This window comes from Phalaenopsis equestris, unplaced genomic scaffold (assembly GCF_001263595.1).
Source record: "Phalaenopsis equestris unplaced genomic scaffold, ASM126359v1 Scaffold000519, whole genome shotgun sequence".
Classification (NCBI taxonomy): Eukaryota; Viridiplantae; Streptophyta; class Magnoliopsida; order Asparagales; family Orchidaceae; genus Phalaenopsis; species Phalaenopsis equestris.
Window position 1 is genome coordinate 16,534 of NW_018164959.1, and position 6,414 is coordinate 22,947.

Genomic DNA, 6,414 nt, shown 5'->3' on the forward strand with positions numbered 1-6,414 from the left:
CATGAAATTGTTATGCATGAAGACGATGTGTATTACGCCCTGATAAAGAAAGAGATATTCTCCAGAGATGCAGTGATAAATGTTGAAGAAAAAGATAAGGAAGAGAAAATGAATGAAGAAACCCATAAAAAGGAAAAGAAAAATCATACATACTTTGCTCTCACACAAGTAAGGAGTAAGAACTCTCATCAAACTCGCATCCAAGGGCAAGGCCAGGGACAAGGGCGAGAGAGAGAAAACCCAATAATCAAAATGAGAAAGCCTTTTAAAATCAATATTTGTTTGGACTCTAACTCTAAAGAAGAAAAAGAGATGGAGAAGACAACATTGGTGATTCAAAAGGAGCCACAATTTAAAATCTCTTAAAGAGGAGAACAAAGAAAAATAATTTGAGTCTATGTATGAGCAAATTAATCACTATGTACATTTTATGATCCTAAATCTAATCTCTCCATCTAAGATTTAAAGTTTAGTGGTCAAAGAATTACATGGTGAAAACAGAAAGCCTATTAAGTTACGATTTGGTTCTGTTTCTTCTAGTTCCAAGACAAATGTAAAACTAGACAGTTAAAGTCTCTTTAATTTAATGGAACTCTCTGTTGAACTTTATTTTTCGTATATTAAAAAAACTGAATCAAAATGTTTTGATGCCTAAACATTGGTCATTAAACCAATCTTACCTTTTTGAACAATTGTGAAATAATAGAAAATGAAATCCTAACTCTAAAAAAAGGTATTGGGTTCGGTATGCTAGAACCTCTAGACGATATAGAATTTTGCCTGTTTGTCATCACAGGATCTGATTCTGAGCAAACATCTGCATTTTCATTTGAAGATTCATGCCCAGAATTTGAAGAAGAAATTAAATCAACAGTGGATAAAATGAAAGAAAAAAACTTGGGAGCTGGAATTGATCCCAAACCACCTTAAATTAGTTTATTCATTAACGACATTGAAGAGAAAGAAATTATTCATCTGCTAAGAGCAAACAAAGACTGTTTTGCTTGGAGTTATGATGAAGTGCCCAGACTCGCTTCAGAAGTTGTAGTTCATAAACTCGGGATAAACCAAACTGCGATCCCAGTTAAACGAGCTCCAAGAAGGATGTGTGTTGAAATTGAACAAGTCATTGCCGAGGTTAAGAAATTAATTGATGTCGGCTTTGTCCGAGAGAAAAAATACCCAATCTAGCCGGCCAATGTAGTGTTAGTGAAAAAATAATGGCCAAATTTGAGTCTGTGTAGATTTCAGAGATCTAAAAAAGACTTGTCTAAAAGACGAATTTCCTCTACCAATTCCAGAGTTAATGGTAGATATAGCATCTACACATGCAATATTCTTCTTTATGAATGGATCGTCATGTTACAACCAAATCAAAATTGTGTCTAGAAGATGAATCAAATACAACTTTCAGAACACCCATCGGGATATACCACTATAAGGCAATGACATTCAAACTAAAGAATACTGGTGCCACATACCAGTGAACTATGACACGAATTTTTGACAAACTTATCCACAATCAAGTTAAGTGCTACATAGATGACTTAGTTGTTAATAATAAACAAAAAGATGACCATGTGTGTGATTTGAGAAATGTCTTTGAACGTTACGACGATTTAATCTTAAAATGAATCCTCTAAAGTGCGCTTTTGGTGTCACCTCGAGGAAGTTTTTAGGGTTTATTATTCGACACCGTGGGATCAAAGTTGACCCCCTTAAAATTGAGGCCATTTTAAACATGCCTCATCCGAAAAATCTGACCCAATTATGATTTTTTCAAGGAAAATTAGCATATATAAGATGTTTTTATTTCCAATGTATCAGGTTGATGTCAACCTCTCACCGCCTTAACCAAAAAAGATGTCAAGTTTGTTTGGGATAAAAAATGTCAAAACACTTTTGAAAACATCAAACAATATTCCACAATACCTCCTGTTTTAGTGGCATCGGTTTCAGGAAGACCTCTAATTCTCTACAGTGCGGCAGTAGAGAATTCTCTCGGAGCCTTGCTATCTCAAGTCAATTATGAGGGTAAAGAAAATGCATTATACTACTTAAGACATAGTTTGCTCCCAACCGAAATAAAATAACCTGTAATTGAGAAGCATTCTTTAGCTTGGATCTTTGCAGTTCAAAAGTTACGACTTTGCATGCTCTCTCATAAGGTAACTCTTATCTCAAGGGTTAATCCTTTACAATATCTCATGACTACACCAACACTTTGTTGAAGATTAGCAAAATGGGCAATGATATTATTTTAATTCGATATAACATTTGTACCATTACGCGCCATTAAATGACAAATTTTGGCAGACTTCTTAGCAGCACACCCCATACTGACCGAGTCTTCTCTTGATGATGAATTGCCCAATGAGCAAATTTTGGAACTTAAAAGTTCTAATATTCAACGATGGAAATTATATTTTGATGGAGGTTCATCTGCTCGTAAGGACAAGGACATACAAACAACCATAACTGGTAAGGCAGGAGTAGGATTGATTTTCATCAATCCAGATAAAGCAATGATGCCATTTTCTTACCACTTTACTGAACCATGTACAGACAATGAAGATGAATATGAGGCACTCCTGACCAGCTTAGAGTTCACAATATTAATGGAAATAAAAAATATTGACATCTACAGAGACTCTCTGCTGATTATCAATCAAATCACTGGAAAGTACAGACTTTGAAACCACGACTTATGCAATAATTTCATTATAATTTGAAATTACTAGATGAAATTTCAAATGTAACGTGTCTCCTAGTACTGAGATGAAACAACTCTTTAGCAGATGCTTTAGCCAAACTTGCAAAAGAGTTTGCTTGTTCGGAAGAGGAAGACTTTCCAATTTCCATATAAGGACGACAAGTTCCTCTTAAATCGACATCGATAATCTCTACAAAATTTGTGAAGACACAATGGTGACACTCGTTCACAAAGAAGAAGATGATTGGAGAAAACTAATTATTGAATGTCTACAAACCAAAAAATTATCATAAAATAGTTTTATTGTAACTCAAATTAAACAGTGACCATTATCCTATTCTCTTGTGAATGATGCTCTTTATTGGAAATCCTTTGATCAGATGTGGTTAAGATGTTTAAACCAATATGAAGCTTAAGACATTATTAAAGAATTTCATTCAGGGTTTTGTGTTGCACTCCAGTCAAGACCAAAATGAAGATGAAAAAAAAGAATGGGATATTATTGGTCAACAATGATGGTCAACTTCCTTAAAACTGCAAAGAAATGGCATCAATATCAGGTGCATGGAGTGTTCTTACATCAACCTCCAAACGCGTTACATTCAACAATTTCATCTTGGTTGTTTGAATGTTAGGGCACACATATAGTGAGCCCTATAGACCCTCCATCATCTAAAGGTCATCAGTTTATTTTAGCCGCTACAGATTACTTCTCCAAATGGACAGAAGCACTGCCACTTGGAGAAGTCAAAGTAGATTAGGTCCTTCACTTCCTTAAAACACAAATTATTTATAGATTTGGAGTTCCTCGAAGCGACATCTCAAATAATGGAATGGCCTTCAAAAACACAAAAATAAATATCTTCATCCAAAGACACGGGATAGATTGGAGGTAGTCAACAATTTATTACACCAAAGCAAATTGTTTGGCTGAAGCTTTGAACAAGAAACTTGTTCAAAATTTGAAAAGACATTAACTAGCAGTCGAAGATAATGGCATGAATGGTTAGCAGAAACTCTATGGGCTTATCGTACCACACACCACACACTAACACGATCAACACCGTTTGCTCTAGTGTATGGGTCCGAGGACGTGCTTCCAATTGGAAGTAAAACTCCCTTCTCTCATGATCGTATTTGCAAAAAAAAATAATAATAAAAGAAAATAATGCAAAGTTACGACTCAAAAAAATCGAAAGTTTAGAAGGCAAGCACATACAAGCTCAGCAAAATCTGGAGCCATACCAGGAAAAAATGATACGGGGCCACGATAAAGTGGTTCATCCGAGAAAATTTCAAATTAGGGATTTGGTTTTGGTACTCCGTAGTCCTATCCTCGTTCACTGGAAAATAAATGGGAAATTTGAATTAATATGGGAGGGTCCGCATATTGTTGAAAAAGACATAGTCGAGAGGAACTTATCAGCTGGTCAATTGCCAAGGAGAAAGAAACATACCCCTAATCAATGGGTGATATTTGAAAAAATATTACACAACATAAAAATGACTTGTTTGTAAACTGGGAAAATAATAAAAAAACAAAAATGAATTCAAGTTTGTTTCAATAGCAGAACTAAGACTTTTGTCTTTTTAGACTTCCTTTTTGCTCATTAAGTGAGTGCTCGTGAGCATGACTTCTTCAAATAAAAAAAATGATGATGATAAAATAAAATCTTTTAATTTTACATTAACAAACTAAATTAAAATCAAGTCTGACATATTTACATTACCATATAACTTGCAGGAGAAATGTCAAACAACAGGCTTCTTTTCACTTTTCGTAGTTGTGTGTTTGGCTCTGGACCGACGATGCGTGAAACAAGGATTGAAAAATCCATTTTAATTTTGATTTGATGGAACTGGAATTGTTATACAATGGACCACTATTGTCTATTGTTAACCAAGAAGAAGCAGAAGGGAAACCACCTGTATTGGAGTTCCGATCTCCACAATAGAATACTACCGAAGAAAAGGCAAAGCCAATAAAATGGAAACAAATAATTGACTGTGGACGATTAAAATCAGTTGTAGTTGTTGCTGCTCACGATATCATAGTTTCATCAGTTACAGAAGTAACTAAGCTGAATTTAGAGCTGACACGAACCTAAAGGAGAAATTGTAATAAGCTCCTATTTGGCGCAATACAGTTTTCTTCGATTTGATAATTCACTGACTATATTCTCATTGTAAGGGGAAGGATACTTTCTTAAACTTGAACTCTTCATCGTAAAACTTAGTTTAGTTTTAGTAAATTTAACTTTGAAGTTTAGAGATTAGTATAGAAAACTTAGTTCCATTAGCAACATTAAACCAATTTTGATTTATTTCCTTTCATGATTTTTTATAGTTTGAATATTATGCTTTTGTGTTATCTGATTACCATAAGAATTTTCACCTCGTTGTGGAATCGATGCTTAGGACCCCAATAGAGCTCTTTATTATTTTAGTGATATGTATACTTGCGTTTGCAACCTAGTGACGATTTGAAATTGAAAGTACACCTTAATTCACTATGAGTGACAAATTTAAATAATTTAAAAGAGAAAATTATACTGAAGTAAATTTTATTGTGATTGATCTGCATATTTTTTAGTATAGTTGTCTTATGTGTTGTGGTGTTGAAAAGCATTAATAACGCACAAAAATCGTGCATCAGCAATCAAAACATTTACTGAATACATTGTCTTACATTGTGTGTTGGTTCCTTTAGATGAAAAGGAACTCAACCAAGCATCAAGGAGAAGGGTTGTTAGAAGTAGGGGTGAGTGCTAATGTTGTAGCTTATATTTATAAAGTTCTTAATTATGGAGATTATAAAATGTCTTATTTCTCTGGTTTGAGTCATTATAATCAACATGTAAAAAAGTTGTTTGCCCAATATGTTATCAAGGAAAGTGTTGTTGGTGCGATGGAGGAAACCAATGGGCCCTTTGTAGTGAACACCGATGATAGATGGGTATCACATGCTACAGGGGTTGGTGGGGTATTTTAAAATAGTAATGGGAAATGTATTTATTTTTTGCTGCTTTTGTTATTGCTTTTACTCCTTTGGAAGTGAAATTATCGGCTATTTGTATGGCTATTAGAATTTCTACCTCTCTCAAGTGCCATGTTCTACATATATAATTTTATTGTATTGAACTAATTTTATATTTTAATTTATAGAAAACTCCCTCTTGGAACTTAATTATTTTTGTTAGAAGGATTCTGAAAGTGATTATAGATAAAATGATGATTTGGAGCTTCACCCCTAGGGGGGGTAACTCACTTACAAATTGGCTGGCAAAGCAGGGTATAAGTAAGGAAGATGTAACTGTGGGTAACCCACCTCCTGCTGTCAGTAAGTTGCTGGTTGGTGATTTGTGTCATAGGGTTGTATACACTGTTTGTAATATCCATAAATAGGGGTAGAAATCATATGTTTGCATAGGTTTCATGCATAGTTTAAGGTCTTGGCTGTATTGGTGGAATTATTAGTTTATTAATATTTTTGGAGTTTTTTTTTTGGTATATTTGTATTTTGGAGGAATTTTTTGAGGGAAGTTGTACTCTAGGTGTGGAACCTTAAGAGTGAATTGTCTTGTTTTATTTTGGTAGAGGGTTCTACTTGCCCCCTTTTGTAATCAATTTTTGGAGTGAGAAAATTACCTACGGGTTTCCCTATATATAGATACACACACACACACAGTATATATATGTGT

The 6,414-nt window shown here is 34.3% G+C and overlaps 1 protein-coding gene across 3 annotated transcripts in view; it reads left to right on the top strand.

The window, feature by feature from the left end:
- LOC110028656 (uncharacterized GPI-anchored protein At1g61900) overlaps positions 1-6,414 on the top strand; it is a 38,102-nt gene that overhangs the window by 662 nt on the left and 31,026 nt on the right. The gene's annotated exons all lie outside the window — the stretch shown is intronic.